Source organism: Vulpes vulpes, chromosome 9, assembly GCF_048418805.1.
Source record: "Vulpes vulpes isolate BD-2025 chromosome 9, VulVul3, whole genome shotgun sequence".
Classification (NCBI taxonomy): domain Eukaryota; kingdom Metazoa; phylum Chordata; class Mammalia; order Carnivora; family Canidae; genus Vulpes; species Vulpes vulpes.
Genome location: NC_132788.1, coordinates 55,262,763 through 55,282,719, shown reverse-complemented (window position 1 = coordinate 55,282,719; position 19,957 = coordinate 55,262,763).

The following is a 19,957-nucleotide window of genomic DNA, read 5'->3' as shown; positions in this document are numbered from 1 at the left end:
TATCTTATGACCTTATCTAATACTATTATCATGTTAGAAAGAGGAGTAAGGCTTAAATATGAATTTTGGGGAAACATTCTCTCCGTAACCTAGACAAAGGTTAGAAGTGTATTTCAATAGAAAAACTGATTGCCCAACAGATCATATGAAAAGAAATTTGAGGACAAAAGTGAAAAATGTAATGAACTTTCAATTCTTTGAATTTACTGAGTCCTGAAATTTGGCCAACTGGTTTGTGCAGTCCCACAAATGAGAGTGAACAATGGGGCAGCCCTGGTGGCACAGCGGTTTAGCGCCGCCTGCAGCCTAGGGCGTGATCCTGGAGACCCTGGATCGAGTCCCACGTCAGGCTCTCTGCATGGTGCCTGCTTCTCCTTCTGCCTGTGTTTCTGCCTCTCTCTCTCTCTGTCTCTCACGAGTAAATAAATAAAAAATCTTAAAAAAAAGAGAGTGAACAATGAAGCCAACTGGTTAAAAGGTATTTCAACAAATGATTTTTTTGTGATTTAGAGAAATACTGAATATATAAAAGCCTCAGACTATAAGTCTGGACAATGTTTAAATGTAATTGCTATTCAGAAGCTGAGGATTCAACACTAAACTATCATTGATGTTCAGAAAAACTGTCTACTTAACTCATCTAGTGATTATCAATTTAATGAGGAAGATGTTGGAAGAAGTTGATGTTGCTCCATATGTCAAATCATGACTCATATAGGGACAAAATTTGGTGACAGCTGCATCAAAAGGTGAATAATTTCCAAATATAAACAAATGATTTACACTTACTGGAATGATCAGATGAATTATTTTGGCCAGAAATTATATTATTTAACAAATCATTTTATAATACAGTTTATTTAGAAAATGACATAAGACATGTTTTGAAATTTTGATTTACATACTGAACTATATATTAATATTACTAGTTCAATACTTTTTAAAAAAGATTTATTTATTCATGAGCCACACAGAGAGAAAGCCAGACATACAGGCAGAGGGAGAAGCAGGCTCCCTGTAGGGAGCCTGATATGGGACTTGATCCCAGATCCTGGGATCATGCCCTGAGCCGAAGGCAGATGCTCAACCGCTGAGCCACCCAGGTGTCCCTAGTTCAATACTTTAAAAAAATATTTATTTATTTTGAGAGAGAAACAGAGGGAGAGAGCACGAGCAGGGGGAGGGGCAGAGGGAGAAGCAGACTCCCCACTAAGCAGGAAGCCCAACAGGGGGGCTCTATCCCAGGACCCTGATATCATGACCTGAGCTAAAGGCAGATGCTTAACCGATTGAGCCACCTAGCCACTGAACTAGGTGCCCACTAGTTCAATATTTTGAATATCTCTGTGGAAGATAGCTTTTGTTGTCTTTTTTTTTTTTTTTAAAGATTTTATTTATTTATTCATGAGAGACACAGAGAGAGAGAGAGGCAGAGACACAGGCAGAGGGAGAAGCAGCCTCCACGCAGGGAACCTGACATGGGACTTGATCCCGGGTCTCCAGGATCATGCTCCAGGCCGAAGGCAGGCGCTAAACCGCTGAGCCACCCAGGGATCCCCTTGTTGTCTTTTTACAAATCTAGAGAGATAGCATACAGCATAAAATCTAGGTTTTTTACTTCTTTTGAAAGCAGAAGACCTTACAACATTGCATGTACATTCCTATGGGTAAGAAGTCAGCCACATAGTCGCTGCTCTCTTTGGGTTGGTTGTGAGCTCTCCAGCTCCCCATCAACTCCCCATCAACTCCCCTTTTGCCCATTATTTCCCTGGTCTCTTCCAAGGGAGCATTTGAATTGCGGCTGTTCCTGTAGAGTTTTAAGCCTGGGCTCTGGCAGGATGGTGGTTTGCTCCATTTACTAAATCAGAGGAACCAGGAAAAGAAGACTGTCTACCTTTACCTCCGTGGTGAGTGTATGTGTGTGTGTGTGTGTGTGTGTGTGTGTGTGTAGAACTGTGGGCTTGATGTTAAACATACAGTGTTTGATACTCTGGCGATGCATCAGGGAGGAGAAATTGGTAAGCAGAGCTGATGCTGAGAGATGGGTTAGAGCACGGAGGGTTTGAGGACCTCTTCTCTGAGAGTAGATGAGATTTCCAAGGAAGAAGGTATAGAGAGAAACCAGATGTAAGGAAAGAACTTAAGTGGGAATGTCACCCATATTTAAGGGTGAGGAGAAAGAGGAACAGTTGTTCAAGAAGTAGAAAGGTTGAATGGAGGGGGCTTGCTCTTTTGGCAAATTTGTTGGTGTACTACTTAGGATGTAAATTTGGCTATTGCTGCAGAGATTCCAAAAAAACAGTACAATAAACCAAAGAAAGTCTGGGCAGCAGTATAGAACTCAAGCTCTCTCTTATCACTCCCCTCTCTTTAGGGTGGTGTCCTTGCCCACAAAATCCATCATGGAACATCACTGCAGCGATAGTTGGCATACCCTTCCTTTTAACACAATCTGGAAGCTGAGCCTGTTACTGCTCACATCCCATTGCCTATCACCTGGTCATGTGACCACACTTATCTGAAAAGGAGGTGGGGAAATGTAGTCTTTTATCCTGGAAAGTTATGTGCTGGCTAACACTCAGGACTACCATGGAACAGGGGGAGAACGGATGTTGTGAGATACGCTGGGTGTAGGATGTTAACATAGGAATTGCCATCAGATACAAGTCTAGGAATCAGGTTTTGGATTGCAGAGCTACCAAATGTTCTTTTTCTCTTTTCTAAGGGGGGAAATTCTCCTTTATATTTTTATTATTTTTTGTTTTAAAATTTTGCTTATATTTCTAACATTTGTTTATTTGAGAGACAGAGTTGGTGAGATAGAGTGAGAGGGAGTGAGGAGAGAGACAGAAGGAGAGGGAGAAACAGGCTCCCCACTGAGCAGGGAGCCCAACGTGGGACTTGATCCTGGGACCCTGGGATTATGACCTGATCCAAAGGCAGACCCTTAACCTACTGAGCCATACAGGCACCCTTAACATTTTCATTTTTATTTATTTATTTTAAAATATTTTTATTTAATTATTCATGAGAGTCACACAGAGAGAGGCAGAGACACAGGCTCAATCCCAGGACCCAGGATCACAACCCAAGCCAAAGGCAGATACTCAACCACTGAGCCACCCAGATGCCCCTAAAATTTTTATTTTTAAATGCAATTTGTGTTACCTCTTCTAATCTTTTTGTCAAGTTAAAAGAAGGTACATAAAAATTTAATAAAACAAACATCCGTATTCCTACCACCCACAATTAACATTGTCAAGAGATTGTTCATAGACAAGGCTTGGTGCTAAGTAGATTTAAAAATTCCCTGCATTAATTTTCTCACTCTCCTAGCTCAGTTAGGGTTCCTTCAATTGTATATGACAAAAACAAAACAAAACAAAAACCCATTTGAAAACATTGGAGGAAAAAGTCCTGGAGTTTTTGGCTGGTGTAGATCTAAGCAAAAGTGGGCCTGAGGGCTCAAAACACATCACCAGACTCCATTTATGTCCATCTCTTTTCTGCTGTCTTTTGTACACAGGCTTCCCCCTTAGAGTGACCCTCAAAAGCCCTGGGCTTCCTACTTCAGTTGCAGGAGAGATTCTCTTTTTCCCACAGTTCTTATAAAAGACCTGAGACTGAGCCTCATTGGATTGATTTGGGCCAAGTGTCTGTTCCTGAGCTGTCACTTTAATCATATGGGATGAAATGAATTGATTGGCCAGGCCTGAGATTAATCTCACCCAAATCATATGGATGGATGCCACTTTCAGAAGAAGGAAGAATAGATCCTGGATGAGCAAAAAAGAATGCGTATCCCCACCTGTTCATAGCTTGCCACTGGAAAGAGCATGGGATACAGAGTCCAACAGACCGACCCACAGTGTCATTCTGGTTCAGATATCTATCTGATAGTCACATATATGAAATCTCTGAGTTTCAGTTTTTGATCAGCCAAAGAGGGTAATAATATTCTTTTTTTAAAAAAAGATTTTATTTATTTATTCATGGGAGACACAGAGAGAGAGAGAGAGAGAGAGAGGCAGAGACACAGGCAGAGGGAGAAGCAGGCTCCCTGCAGGGAGCCCAGTGCAGGCCTTGATCCCGGGTCTCCAGGATCATGCTCTGGGCTGAAAGCAGGCATTCAACCGCTGAGCCACCCAGGTGTCCCAGGTGATAATAATTCTTATGGAGTGGTTGTGAAGGTTAAGTGCAATAACACATGTGAGAACACCCAAAAATAACTGGTCTGGGCAGCCTAACATTTGCTAATTTCCTTTTTGCTATTAATCCAAGCCTCTTTGAGGCATCTAGAGGCAAGTTCACCTTTCTTGCAAGAAAACGTGACTATAATAATAATTAGTACACTGGCTACCACTTCCTGTTTGTTGTGCACCATATACATTGTTAGGTAAGACTGCCTCACAGGGCCATGCAGAGTGGGCCTTGCCAGTCCCCATCCGGCCAATCAAGGACTCCAAAGAGAGTGGTGTCACCCGGGGGTGGCAGTGCAGCAGTCCTGCTTCACATGCACTGATCAGTCCTCACAGACACTGTAAAGAAGGTATTATTAACCTATTTTTCAAAGAACTTTGTGACTTAGGTTAAGAATTTTGCCCAGTGTTATTTAATGACTAATGACACAAACCAATGGAAACCATACCCTTTGGAGATACTTTGCTGGGGCATTAAAAATAATCTCAGTTTTCCCAGCACCATTTATTGAAGAGACTTTCTTCCAGTTGGACATCCACATGCAGAAAAATGAAACTAGACCACTCTCTTTCACCATACACAAAGATAAACTCAAAATTGACGAAAGATCTAAATGTGAAACAAGGGATCCCTGGGTGGCGCAGAGGTTTAGCGCCTGCCTTTGGCCCAGGGCACGATCCTGGAGACCCGGGATCGAATCCCACGTCGGGCTCCCCGTGCTTGGAGCCTGCTTCTCCCTATGCCTGTGTCTCTGCCTCTCTCTCTCTCTCTGTGTGTGACTATCATAAATAAATAAAAATTAAAAAAAAATAAATGTGAGACAAGAGTCCATCAAAACCCTAGTGGAGAACACAGGCAACACCCTTTTTGAACTCGGCCACAGTAACTTCTTGCAAGATACATCCACGAAGGCAAAAGAAACAAAAGCAAAAATGAACTATTGGGACTTCATCAAGATAAGAAGCTTTTGCACAGCAAAGGATACAGTCAACAAAACTCAAAAAGACAACCTACAGAATGGGAGAAGAGATTTGCAAATGACATGTCAGATAAAGGGCTAGTGTCCAAGATCTATAAAGAACTTATTCAACTCAACACCAAAGAAGCAAACAATCCAATCATGAAATGGGCAAAAGACATGAAGAGAAATCTCACAGACGAAGACATAGACATGGCCAACAAGCACATGAGAAAATGCTCTGCATCACTGGCCATCAGGGAAATACAAATCAAAACCACAATGAGATCCCACCTCACACCAGTGAGAATGGGGAAAATTAACAAGGCAGGAAACCACAAATGTTGGAGAGGATACGGAGAAAAGGGAACCCTCTTACACTGTTGGTGGGAATGTGAACTGGTCCAGCCACTCTGGAAAACTGTGTGGAGGTTCCTCAAAGAGTTAAAAATAGACCTGCCCTATGACCCAGCAATTGCACTGCTGGGGATTCACCCCAAAGATACAGATGCAGTGAAACGCCGGGACACCTGCACCCCGATGTTTCTAGCAGCAATGGCCACACTAGCCAAACTGTGGAAGGAGCCTCGGTGTCCATCGAAAGATGAATGGATAAAGAAGATGTGGTCTATGCATACAATGCAATATTACTCAGCCATTAGAAACGACAAATACCCACCATTTGCTTCGACATGGATGGAACTGGAAGGTATTATGCTGAGTGAAATAAGTCAATCGGAGAAGGACAAACATTATATGGTCTCATTCATTTGGGGAATATAAATAATAGTGAAAGGGAATAGAAGGGAAGGGAGAAGAAATGGGTAGGAAATATCAGAAAGGGAGACAGAACATGAGAGACTCCTAACTCTGGGAAACGAACTAGGGGTGGTGGAAGGGGAGGAGGGCGGGGGGTGGGGGTGAATGGGTGATGGGCACTGAGGGGGGCACTTGACGGGATGAGCACTGGGTGTTATTCTGTATGTTGGCAAATTGAACACCAATAAAAAATAAATTTATTATTAAAAAATAAAAATAATCTCAGGACCTACCCTTACTACAGTCCTCCAGTGAAAGGAGGGTAGGCAGAGGAAGAGGACGGGACCCTTTCATTTTTAAAAACCATCTCCAAACCCCGCAAGTGAAAATGCCCACCAGAACCCTGGAGCTGAGAATATCGCCAGCTGTCTCATTTACTATCCTTAGCCCCCAGGAAAGGGACAGATGCAGAAGGAGTCTGGAGCATCTTCCACCTCTTCCAAATAATTTGAAGCAAATATAGCAATCATGAAGTGTGTCAGGTTGACAAGCTTTGGAACGATGTGGTTTATTTGTTTGACAAGCTTTGGAATGATGTGGTTTATTTGTTTACTCAGTAGTTTCAATCCGAGTGTGCCAGCAGAAGTATCTTTGAGGATCCTGTCAAGGTCAGAGGGTGGTGTTTCTTGGATTTTTCCTGTGAAAATAAATTCTCATAATTTTGGAAAGGACTTCAAGCACTTTTGTTCCAACCATGTTGGCCTCAAAGGGAGTTAGTTGTCTGCTGTCTCTTATTGCAGGATGTTTTGATTAACACCTCATTGAGCGCCAAGAGTCCTCATGATATTTACTTCAAAACAATGAATTCCAGATACTTTTTAAGAAAACATTTTATAAATCACAAAGAATCCCAGTTTTGTATTTGCTAGCCTTTCATGACAGGTTTCGTGAGAACTTGCAGTGATTTTCTCTGGTCTTCAATATTTGGATTTGGGGAAGCACCATCTCAATGTCAGATCCGGGGCAGCAGGCTGGCATGGTACCCAAAATTATTATAAAATGCTCAGTGTGACTCCTTACTTGTCTGGCTAACTTAATGGCAACCTCAGCTCTCAAGAGCACAGCCGAGACTAGGTCAGAGGTGAGCCCCAGATGGACATGATAGCTGTCCGAGGGCTCACCTTACTCTTGAAAGAAACATCTCAGAACCTATTTGCTCTTGGAGATGTACAGTAGTATGTATGTAGTATTTGTTTTCTGAGATATAATTCAAAGACCATAAAATCCACCCATTTAAGGTGTACAATTCAAGGGCTTTTCATATATTTACATGTTCATACAACCATCACAATTATCTAACTTCAGAACATTTTCATCACCCCCAAAAGAAACCCCATACCCATTAGTTGTCATTCTCCATTCTACCACCTTGACCCCTACTGGCAACCACTTATTCTGTCTTTATGGATTTACACTTTCTGGATGCTTCACTTAAATAGAATTGTATAATATGTGGCCTTCTGTAACTGGCTTATTTAACTTAGCATAATGTTTTCAGGATTCATCCGTAGTATTACACTCAGCAGGACTTCATTCCTTTCTATGGCTAAATAATAGTCCATTGTATGAGGTATTTAATAGCACCTCCTACTTATCTTTTCATTGTTGGTGGACACTGAATTCCTTCTACTTTGTGACTACTATGAATAATGCTGTTACGATTATTCATGGATAGGCTTTTGTGTTGATATTTGTTTTCAATTCTCTTGGTTATGTATATAGAGCGTGACATTGCTAGGTCATATGGTATCATTATGTTGAACTATTTGGGGAATTACTGAGCTGTGTTCCAAAGCAGCTGCACCAGTTTTCCATTCTTGCCGGCTGGGTGCAAGGGTCCAGTTTCTCCACATCATCTCCAACACATGTTACAGTGTTGTTGTTTTTTTTAAATCACCATCTTTATGAGTATAAGGTGATATCTTGTTGAGGTTTTGATTTCCATTTATTTTTTTTTAAGATTTTATTTATTTATTCATGAGAGACACGGAGAGAGGCAGAGACATAGCAGAGGGAGAAGCAGGTTCCCTACAGGAAGCCTGACGTGGGATTCGATCCCAGGACCCTGGGATCACAACCTGAGCCAAAAGAGACACTCAACCACTGAGCCACCCAGGTGTTCCTCTTAAATCATTTTAAATTGTAAAGTATTTTAATATTTGAATAAGTATTCTGAATATTTTCAATAATTCATGTGTTATTTCCCTCCTATCACTAACAGTTTTTCCATTAACTTCATATTAATACTATGCCCATAGGAGGTATATCCAGGGAGACTTCAGGGTTTACATAACGATTTCCCTAAAGTTGTAGATTTAGATTGTTCACATTTTTTCCCTCTTACAAATCACATTGGGATGGATTTCTTTATGACTAAAATGTTTACATATCCTGTTAGTTTTCTTAGGATAGAATCCCCAAAATGAGAATTTCTGATAGTTCAAAGCAATGAACATCTTTTTTTTTTTTTTTTTTGTATTTTAGAGAGAGAGACAGGGAGTGAGCATGCATGTGCAAGTGGGGGAAGGGGTAGAGGGAAAGGGAGCCCAACCCAGAGCTCCATCTCATGACCCTGAGAGCCAAAATCAAGAGTGGGACACTCACCTGACTGATCCACTCAGATGCCTCAGCAATTAACACTTTTAAGGGTCTTGAGCCATAGCAACACATTTCTTGAAGACAAATTGTACTTATTTTGACTCTTAACAAACAGTATCAGTCAGATGATATCTTATTTTACTTTTTAAAGATTTTATTTTTAAGTAATCTCTACACCCAGCATGGGGCTCCTACTCATAACCCTGAGATCAAGAGTTGTATGCTCCACCAACTGAGCCAGACACCCCAACCAGGTGATATTTTAAATAAAAAAGGCCCCAGAATTCTCAGCTAGGTCAAGAGAGAGCCAGGTACATACATCTTGAAATTTGACTGGCTTTGTTGGTGGAGGTGGCTCCTGGGCCTTCTAGAGTGTTCCCTTACCCAACCACATGGCATTCTCCTGGTGCTTGGGGCCTGTGGTTTTCTGCAGGATGGTGAATGTTCCCTGCTTGCTGGCATTCTACTGGGCTCTGTGGGTAGGAGTTACATGCTCAGGGGACACGAGCCCTCGGCACTGGGGGGGTGAGGTCTCCTGTCTGTCTGTCCGTTGTTTGCCTCTCTGAGTGGGACCTCTTTGCTCTGCCCTATGAGCTCTGAGAAACCAGAGTCATCACTCCTTCCTTCATTGACTAGCTTCTGGCAAAGGGCAGGGTGTGAGGTAGCTGCTCAGGCCATGTTTGCCAAAGGAACAACTGCTCCAGTGAAAGGCTGAATGTTTATTCAAGGCTGCTATCAGTTGTACGGTCAGAGACACAACCCCACTCAGGCTCAGCTCTCGGTTTTCAATGTCCGTTGTCACTTGCCCATCCAAAGGTGACAAGGGTCTGGGGAACAATGGGAAATGTGGCACAGAGGTCATATTTGGAACATTGTTTTTTTTTATTTTTATTTATTTATGATAGTCACACACACAGAGAAAGAGAGAGAGAGAGAGAGAGAGAGAGAGGCAGAGACACAGGCAGAGGGAGAAGCAGGCTCCACGCACCGGGAGCCCGACGTGGAATTCGATCCCGGGTCTCCAGGATCGCGCCCTGGGCCAAAGGCAGGCGCTAAACCGCTGCGCCACCCAGGGTTCCCCTGGAACATTGTTAATGTGTTTGTCTCTCTCCTGAGAGACATTCTAATGATTAATTCTAATGATTAAGATAATCCTCTTCCATTTGTTAATCAGTAGACATTCTACTGAGCCCACAGCTTTCTCTCTGGGGGGGGCTATCTGGTATGACAGTAGGATTCCTACAGAAAGTATCCAAAGGAAAAAGGCTGTTATACTTCTGCTCTGATCTGCAAAATAGATGTTTGCCGTGAGAAAATAGGCTTGAAAGCCAGCACTCAGGAGTGAGAAAGGATTTTCTGCTTCAATTTGCTCCTGTGTCACTGATCCAGACTGGCTGGCAGCTGAGAACCTGCTCTGTGTTGGGGGACACCTTCCACCTGCAAAGCTGGGCCAGTCTTCATGCTTAGTCTTTTAATTTAATTTAATTAATTTTTAAAAAATATTTTATTTATTCATTTGAGAGAGAGAGAGAGAGCAGAGGGAGATGCAGAGGGAGAAGCCAGCTCCCTGCTGAGTAGGAAGCCGGATGATGGATGATGCGGGACTCAATCCCAGGACCCAGAGATCATGACCTGAGCCGAAGGCAGACGCTTAACCAACTGAGCCACCCAGGTGCCTCTCCGTCTAATTTTATTTAAAAGGGGCCCTCCTGCTTTGCAAGGCCTGCAACGTGGTGGAGAGGAGGGGGATGGAGGGAGGGGTGGGCAATGAGTCAGTTCTATGTCCCCCCAGGGGGTACATCCAGGGGACCTGGGTGCAGGGCTGTCCTGCTGTGGGAGTGGGGGTGGGAGGTGGGGTGCCCAGTCTGGTGCCAAGGTGGAGCATACCTCAGGCAGTGCAAGGGCCTCTTCGTGCTCTTGACCTTTTCTCCTGGCTCACAGGGGAGTGGGCACTGAGTTGAAAGATAGCAAGCCTGGGCAGGACCCAGGTGACCCCACATCTGAGCAGAGCTGGATGGACGGTGTGGGTGGGAGCTTGGTGGAAGGAGACTGGAGAGACAGGATCTAGGGCCTGCTGGTGGTGAGAGCCAAGGTGAGGGGGGTGAGGCAGCTGGGCCTTACTGGGCCCTGAGCAAGGAGGATGGGAGGAGGTGGGGGGGGCACAGGGAGGGCCAGGGGAGAGCACGAGAGAGGGGGTGAGGAAGGAGGGGTCAGCCAGCCGGAGGCATCCCTCACCTGGACAGCCCCAGGCCGCCTTCCCTCTCGGGGCCCCACGGGAGCAGGGAAAACAGAACCGGAGCCGGTGGCCCAGGGAGTCTAGCCAAGGAGCCCAGGGCCCAGAGGAATTGTTTCGACTTGCGGTTCAGAGGAAAACCACCGACTGTGCCCAAGGCCTCGCCTGCCCGGCGCCCCCTCCTCCCCGAGGGCCGGGCTTGTGCAGGACAGGGCGGGGTCAGGTCTAGAGAGGAAGCTCAAGAGCAGCTTCTCCGTGGGCTTGGGGGCAGTGGGGGCACGCGTGGGATCCCGGGCAGCTTGTCTGACTCCCTGCTCTTGTCTCCTGCGCCTTCCTTCCCGCTGCCCTGCCCCTGCCCGCCCCGACGCCCGGGTTGGGCCACCCCGCCAGGGCAAGGAGAGAAGCCCAGAGGCCCGCACCTTGCAGCCTTGCACGAGGGGACCAGGGGCCGGGCCGGGCCGTGGGTGGGCTCGGCCGGGGAGCCTGCCGCGCTGACGCCTCGGAAATGCCGGCTGCCTGCAGTTTCTCCTGAGCTGCGCCCGGAACCCCTGGTCCAGGCGGTGCCGAGGGGACCTCAGTGTCCCGCGCGGGGCGATGCAGCCGGGCGCGGTGGGTGGCAGGAGAGGTCACCCGGGGGCGGGGGGCTCTGAGCGAGGCCCACCAAACCCTCATCCTCGCGACTGTTACCTCTCAGTGTAGCCCGTAGCGCACCCTGAGGGCGGCCAACACGGTGTCTTAGTTTATTTTAGATTAGGGTACAGGGCACACGGCCTGAAGCTTACTGTCTGAACCATTCTTAGGGCCCAGCTCAGTGCCATTAAGCACATCCACGCTGCCGTGCGACCGTCACCACCACCCATCTCCAGGGCTTTCTCACCTTCCCGAACTGAAACCCTGTCCCCGTGGAACCCTAACTCCCCTCCCTGCTCACCCCAGCCCACCCTCCCTCTTTCCATCTCCAGGAATGTGACCGCTCCAGGACCTCCTGTGAGTGGGATCATGAGGTGTTGGTCCTCTGGTGACTGACTCCTATCCCTGAGCATCATGTCCTCGAGGTTCATCCCTGCTGTGACCTGCGTCAGAATTTCCTCCCCTCCCAAGGGTGAACCCTATTCCGTTGTGTGTATAAACCATTTTGTTTATCCCCTCACCTGTCAATGGACACCTGGGGTGTGTCCACCTTCTGGCTACTCGAATAGCTTTTAAGCCTCCAGCCTCCCATTGGCACTGGGGAGTCAGTAGGTCTGGGCCTCCTCACAGTAGCAGAAGGGCGGGGACTCCCAGCTGGTCCGGACTGTGCCCAGGAGCACAGATGGCAGAGACGTGTGCTCAGGCCACTGCCCGCCCAGCTGCGGCTGGGTGATGGCCTCCAGCCTGAGCTCCTGCAGAGGCTGCCTCAGCTTCTGAGCCAAGTTGTGGTTTGGGGGTGAGGGGGGCTCCGGTCACTCACCGGGGATGCTGAGTTTTGAGGGCCTTCCATTTCTGCCTGACTCGGGGCTCCTCTGCCAGGTCTGGGTGCGCTCCCCGCCCCAGCCCAAGAGTTACCCCTCGATAGCACACTCCCAACTCTGCTTCTGTGTCTGCTTCCTGGAATCCCGGGGTACCCAGCTGATAGGATCAGAGGAAGAGCTAGCCATTTTGGTAGTTAACAGTGCAGCTGGGACCCAGGCCTGCTGGATCAGAGGTCACAGTTCTTGTTGCCACCATGGCTGTCCCCTTAAAGATGAGGCCCAGAGAGACAATCTAATGGAGAGGTCTCTGATGATCTCTGGCTCTGCAGGCAAGCAGCTCAAGCTGGGAATCATGATCTCCCCAACTACGAAGTAGGAAAAATGGAACAGGACCTTCCTTACCACAGGGCTGTAAGAACTCAGTGAGTGGAAGTGTGCAAAGTACTTGGCACAATGGGAACTTTCTAAGGAAATGCATAATTAATAGCTCCCCTCTTTGGTCCCCCAAATTATCCCCCTGCCTCCGGAATTTTGTTAAAAGCACCTCTTTATTAACACAAGCCCCATGGAAATTAGCGTGGGTCTAAGAACTCAGAAAATTAGGACGTGAGCAAGAAAGGGAAACCAAGGTCATTATCTTGCTTGTCATAAATTTCCTTTTCCAGTTTCCTACTGTGCTTAACCCAGTCATCACTTTCATAATTCCTGGGTTTGGAAACTTGAACCCATCCCTCTCCGTTGTCATCCCCTCCACTCCTACACCAGCCTCTCAATGTTTCTGTGTCTCTCTCCCCCATCCTGCCCTTGTCTGGGCATATTGTGGTCTGCCTCTCTAATTGCCCCTTCTCCCTCCCAGATGGCCCATCCAGCCCACCTTCCACAGGCTTCTAAAGCTCTTCTGTCTGCTGCTCAATGGTCCTGGATGGTATCTATGTTCAGTTATGGTTAGGTTTGGCTTGCTATTATAGGAAACCCCAAATAATGGCAGCTTAGCCACGATAAAGTTAATTTCTTTCATTTTTGAGAAGTCTGGAAGTAGTCTTTCCAGGGCCCCTGACATGGTCTGTGGTTTCACAGACTCAGGCTCCTTATATCTTAGGACATAGGACATAGGACATATGCCACATATGGTGCCTCACAGTTCAGTACAACTACGCAAGCACCAGCCCCACATCTATAAAGCTCCTTTATCATATATATGATAATGCAATTATTTTCTCCTCGACTTTTCATTCTTTCTTTATTTATTTATGTTATTTGAAGAACATAAATTCTTCATTTTGGTTGTTGTCAATTTTTTCTTTTATGGATTGTGCTTTTGCCGTAACATCTAAGAAATCTCTAATGAAAGGTCCCAAAGATTTGGGGTCCTACATTTTGTTCTAGAACTTGTATAGTTTTAATGTATACATTTAGGTCTATGATCTGTCTTGAGTTAGTTTGTGATTATGTGTTAGGTCACTGACTTTATTTTTAACTGAGTTTATTTTTATGCAAGTATTATAGATACACATTGGAAAAGACTACGTACCTTATAATGAGGTGCAAAACCTCCATGCCCTAACTCCTCTTGAATCCCCACTTTGCAAAGGCAACTATTCTCAACCCATTTACTTTTTTCTTCCCATGTTTATCTCTACAGAACAGGCTTATACTACTACTTCTTGAGTTTTAACTTCAGACACTTTCTTTTAAAAATTTTTAACTTTATTTTTTTTATTTTTTGAGAAAGAGAGAGAGAGGGAGAGAAAGAGAGTGCACGAGTGGGGGAGGGGAAGAGGGAGAAGGAGAGAATCTTAAGCATACTCTATGCCCAGTGCAGAGCTCAACTTGGGGCTTGATCTTATAACCCTGAGATCATGACCTCACCTGAAATCAAGAGTTAGACACTTAACTGATTGAGCCACCCAGGCACCCCAACTTTCAACACTTTCTACTGACTTGCTCCCATTGGAAATTAGGTTTGCTTTCTTCCACATCCCCCACCAAGCCCACCATGCTCCCAATGTAGTCATGTCACCATTTTGGTGAATTCAGTGCTAATGTCATCACGACTATGTATGTATCGCTCATAGCAAAATAGCATATTATAATTCCATTTCCTTTCTCACATGTTTTTCCTCTTACATTTAAATTTTTTTTATAAGATTTTATTTATTTATTCATGAAAGACACAGAGAGAGAGGCAGAGACACAGGCAGAGGGAGAAGCAGGCTCCATGTAGGGAGCCCGAAGTGGGACTTGATCCCGGGACTCCAGGATCACGCCCTGAGCGGAAGGCAGACGCCAAACTGCTGAGCCACCCAGGGATCCCCTGTTTTTCCTCTTATAGTTAACTATTTTGTTTTTCATTTATTTGACTTTGTAAGTGACAGTCTTTCACTTATCCTCATGTTCTTGGAAAAACTCTATGACACCTCTCAACATAGTGGAAGAAATCAGGTGATCTATAAGTGTCTTTGCTTAGATTCCCTCTTGCTCCTTAGGTTCCTATTTGGACTGCTACTCTCCTGACCTGCAGGCCTGTTGCCCTGGGACTACTCCTCATAAGGATATCCCTCATGCCCCCTCGGTGTTGGGTCTCATTTCCTGGACACCAAACCTTCCTCTTTCCGGATGAACTTTCTGGTTTAGGGGAAGCACTTCCTCTTACACATCCTAAGGCATGCCACGTGGGCCCTTGTGTGACTGAAATGTCTTTGTTTTACTTTCACTCTTGTGTGGGAGCTTGGTTGCTACATAGAAATCTAGGTTAGAAATAACTGTTTTCCAAAGTTTTATTTTATTTTTTAAAAAGATTTTATTTATTTATCTGAGAGACAGAGAGAGGGAACACAAGCAGGGGGAGGAGAGGGAGAAAAAGGCTCCCCACTGAGCAGGAGCTGGAGGCAGGGATCAATCCCAGGACCAGGATCATGACCTGAGCAAAGGCAGATATTTAACCGACTGAGCCACCCAAATGCCCCTGTTCTTCAAAATTTTAAAGCTGTCACCACTGCTGTTGAGAAGTCTAAAGCCATTCTGATGGCTGATTCTTCATGCATGTCTACTTCTTTTCCTCCCAAATATTTTAGTGGAAGTGGGGTGGGTAGGGTATAGGCCTGGCAGCTGGGGGTCTGGAAGCTGAGTGGGGGAAGAGGCTGGAGGCTTCAGGCTCTCTTAAAATCCCCTGACTTCAGCTGGTCATCAGTGCCCCATCCAGGGTCCCCTGGTTCATTTCTCCACATGTTGGGTGGCCTACAGATAAAGCACTGGATTTCTAGTTCAATTTGAATTTCTGATAAGCAATGATGAATGTTTTAGGGTAAATGTCCTATACAACATTTGGGACACACTTATACTAAAAAAATTATTAGGCGTTTATCAGAAATTCAAATTTAGTTGTTTATCTTATTTTTTTATTTGCTAATTAGGGCAACCCTACCCCAAGGCAACCTCTTTTCTCCTGCCAAAGAAGGTCAGTCACCTAGTTGAGAAAGCCAGAGGAGGCATACCTATACAGACTTTGATTTCAACCCAAATTCCTATAGAAGAGTCAAACTCACACAAAGACGACCCCAGATGGAAGACATTTCAGTCACAGGAGCTCGAATGGGCCCAATCTTTCTTGTCTTCAGCCTCTCCCAGGGCAGCCCTGCCTTCTGAAGGACTTGGCACCCCAGCTCTCACGCTTCCCCCTCTGCATGCCCCACCCTTGCAAGCAGTGGGCAGACACAGGAAAACGAAATCACTCCGTGCTTGTCTATTTTCCAAATTCTTAAGTTCCATTCACATCTTTTGCCTGTGACCATCTCTTTCATTTTCTCTTTAGCCTATGAGGTTTTTACCTTTTTATTCTTGGATTCTTATTTCAGAGGAGTGTTCTGAGAGAGCAGAAAGAATTTTTTGGGTGACCTTTTGGTAAAAGATATACAGAAAAGTGTATAAATCATGGGCTCAGAGTGAAATGAAGTTTTACAAAGTGAACATGACCATGTGAGAAGCACACAGCTCAAGAGAAAGGGTAAATTAGTACCCTAAAGGTCCCCTGAAACCCATTCTAGTCCCTACCGCCTCCTTAAGGATAACTACTACCCTGCCTCTTGGAAAACATTTGCAAGGCACAAATAGTAAATATCTTAAGCTTTTCAAGCCAGAGGGTCTCTCTTGTAGCTACTGAACACTGTCCTTGTAGCATGAAAGCAGCCACGGACAATAGTAAATGAATGGACTTGCTGGGTGGCAATAAAACTTTATTTATAACAGAGTCTTGGGCAGGGTTTGGTCTTTGGGCTGTAGTTTGGCAATCTCTGTTCTAGATAGAGACCTTACCTATTGTCACACTTTACAGAAACAGAATTATACTGTATATACTCATTTATGTCTGGCTTCTTTCACTCAGCATGTTTGTGAGATTCAAACATGTTATTGCATGTAGTTATAGTTTATTAATTATTTTTTAAAAGATTTTATTAGTGGGACACCTGGGTGGCTCAGTGGTTGAGGGTCTGCCTTTGGCTCAGGGCATGATCCCGGGGTCCCGGGATCCAGTCCCGCATTGGGCTCCCTGCATAGGGAGCCTGCATCTCCTTTTGCCTATGTCTCTGCCTCTCTGTGTCTCTCACAAGTAAAGAAATAAAATCTTAAAAAATTTTTTAAATTATTTTTTCTTTTCTTAATCATATTTTATTTTTTAAGTAATCTCTATGCTCAACATGGGGCTTGAACTCACAGATCTGAGATCAAGAGTCATGTGCTCTACCAACTGAGACAGCCAGGTACCTCTAGTTTCTTAATTCTTTTTACTGTACAGTACTTTGTTGTGTGAACATATTACATTATATTTATCCATTTTTACCATTTGCGGGCATTTTGGTAGTTTCAGCTTTTGACTATTATGAAGAGTGACATGAATAGTTTTTGTACACATTTCTTGGTAGAGACACTATTTTCCTTAAAAAACTTATACTCCTAGGAGTAGAACTATTGGTAGAAGGGCTAAGTAACTATTTTTGATCAGCTGTATTCAAATGGGATATTACTTGACAGGTGAACTTGGCCCGCTTTGGATTCACATTCTCTTTCCTTCTTCCCAGGGTGCCACTTAAATAACTCACGGGGTATGTGTCCAGTTATTGGCTGGGCTCTGTTCACAGTGGTCTCGCTGGAGCCAACAGCAACTCCTGGTCCTCAGATTCGTCTACAACAAAATGTGGAAAATGCTATTCAGACCATTGTTGGAAGATTATGTAAGAGGGCTTCAGGTCTGGTCCTAAACCTATAGTGGAAGTAATTGCTGCCACTCCCTTGTAGTGTCTGGGTCCCTTCATAGTTTTGGATGATTGATCGGTTTTGGGATCTTGGTTTTGCTTCCAGGAATTTAAAGAAATCACAGGTGAAAGTATCTACTAGTGTGGACCCTCAGAAGGCACCAACCACCGGGAAGGAGCTCATTACATGTCCTAGTTTGATATAGTGACTCTAGACTCAATGTGGAAACACATAGAGCAGCCTGAGATGCAGAGACCCTACAAGTCAGTGGTCCCCACCTGGGTATTTGTCCTGGAGAAACACCTGCACCTGTGTACCAGGAGGCCTGCTTGAGGATGACCAAGTAGGTAGTTTTGCCAGTACTGGCAGAAAATAGGAAATAAATTAAAAAACCATTGGCAGCCAAATGGATGACTACATTTGGTATGACTGGAGTACTTTATAGTGGTTAAAATAGATTAAGTTAGACCTATGTGGGTCTACATGGGTTGACGTGGATAAATCTCAAAAATGCAATGCTGAGTAAAAATAATCAGGTTGCAGATAGGTGTGTAAGGTCTAATAAGATGTGTATGAAGTTTAAAACTCAAAATGATACTCAGTGTTGTTGATGGTTATATACACACACACGGATTATATGATATTTATAATATAGATGCAGTAAATGTATAAAAATATGGAAGAGAAGGATTCATCGCAACTTTAGGGGAATGCCTACCTAAGGGAAGGGAGAGAGAAAAATGGATTTGGGGAAGCCTAGGAATGAAGCTAATGTGGCCAATTGTTCACCTTGTCAAAGATAAGCATTTGTTACACTATTCTCCGCATTTTTATATATATGAGCCCCATTTCAAAAACTTTAAATTATTTAAAAAATGCTCGGAGTTCCATTTCTGGAATGGAAGCTGCAGGAGTGCCAGAGACCCGCTAAACAAGCAAAACTGGTGCAAATTATATAAGAGATCATTTAAAGTCTCTGGAAATTGTCCTAAGGGCACACGGCAAAGGGAGAAAGTTTATTCAGGAAAACTTACTGGGTGGCTCAGCGGTTTAGCACCTGCCTTCGGCCCAAGGTGTGATCCTGGAGTCCCGGGATCAGGTCCTGCATCAGGCTCCTGCATGGAGCCTACTTCTTCCTCTGTGTCTCTCTCTCTCTGTGTGTGTCTCTCATGAATAAATAAATAAAGTCTTAAAAAAAAAAAAAGAAAACTTACTGAGACATGGTAAGAACAGTGAGTCCATTGCATTTGAACCATGACCTGTCCCCTCCCCCATCCTCTTGGCTTTGAGGACAGAAGCTCTGCTCCAGGTGGGGCAGCCAGAGCCCCAGTTCCTCCCAACTACCAGTTCAAGGTTATGGTTTCTCCCTGGGCGGGGGAGGCTGCCAGCATCTCTCATCACTCCTGTGTCAGAAAAGGTGCTTAAGACCATCCCCAGATTCCATGATTTTCGGGGAGGGCTCCCACAGCTCAGCATGTAGTCGTAGTCATACCATGGCTGTGACTCAGTAGGGGAAGAGCCTGCAAAGCAAAAGCAGCAGAGGGCACAGGCCTGTAGGGGGATCCCAGCGGAAACAGGCCCCAGGGGTGTGAGGTGGCCAGGCCTGCTCCATCCTCAAGGAACTCCTGATCTGGTGGGGACAGGTAGGCCCATACGCGGATGATTCCAGCCCTGTGGCCGGAGTGGGAGTGGCCGCAGGGACCAATCTCTGAGTGTTTCTCAAAGCAGGGACCGTGTACTACCTACAGGAGAGTCTGGGTAGGGGTGGGGACAGGCAGAGGGGAGAGGGTTGGGTGGGGAGGGAGGCAGGGTGCACAGGAATATGCATACTCTCGGGCCTCTTCCTAGACTTTCTGCCGTGGACTCTGCACTGTTACAGCGTCCCCAGGTGGTTTCTAGCAGCCTACTGTCCAGGCCTCCGGGCAAAGATTGCAGTTTTAAATGCAATTAAAATGCCCTGTCGTCCTCATCCAAAATGCACATCTCTCTTCCTATTTGTTCAAGTCCTTTTGCCTGGGCCCTTTGGAGAGAGCTTCCTGAAGCCCACGAGTCCCCAGAACTTGATTTGTGTTTTCCTCCTGTGATTTCTACATATTCATTGCACTATCTGAATAATGGTTTATTATTATATTTGGTTTATATTTGCCTTTAAATAATTTTTATATAAATACATTTATTTCAGAGGAAATTGTTATCACAGTAAATGGAAAACCAGTGCCACTTGTCACAATCAAAGGGAACCAAAAATACCAGCTGTGGACCCCAAACACAGGTGTTCCCCACTTTAGAAAGTGTCCGTCGTGCCACTTCACTTTTTTGAAAGACCTACTAGATATTAGTATCTGTTTTTGCTAACTGAAAAAAAACCCAAAGAGGATTTTCGCTTTTACAAGAAAGGGTGAAATGTGAAAATCGTGTTCAGCATTTGTCTTGCACTGGGCGATGATA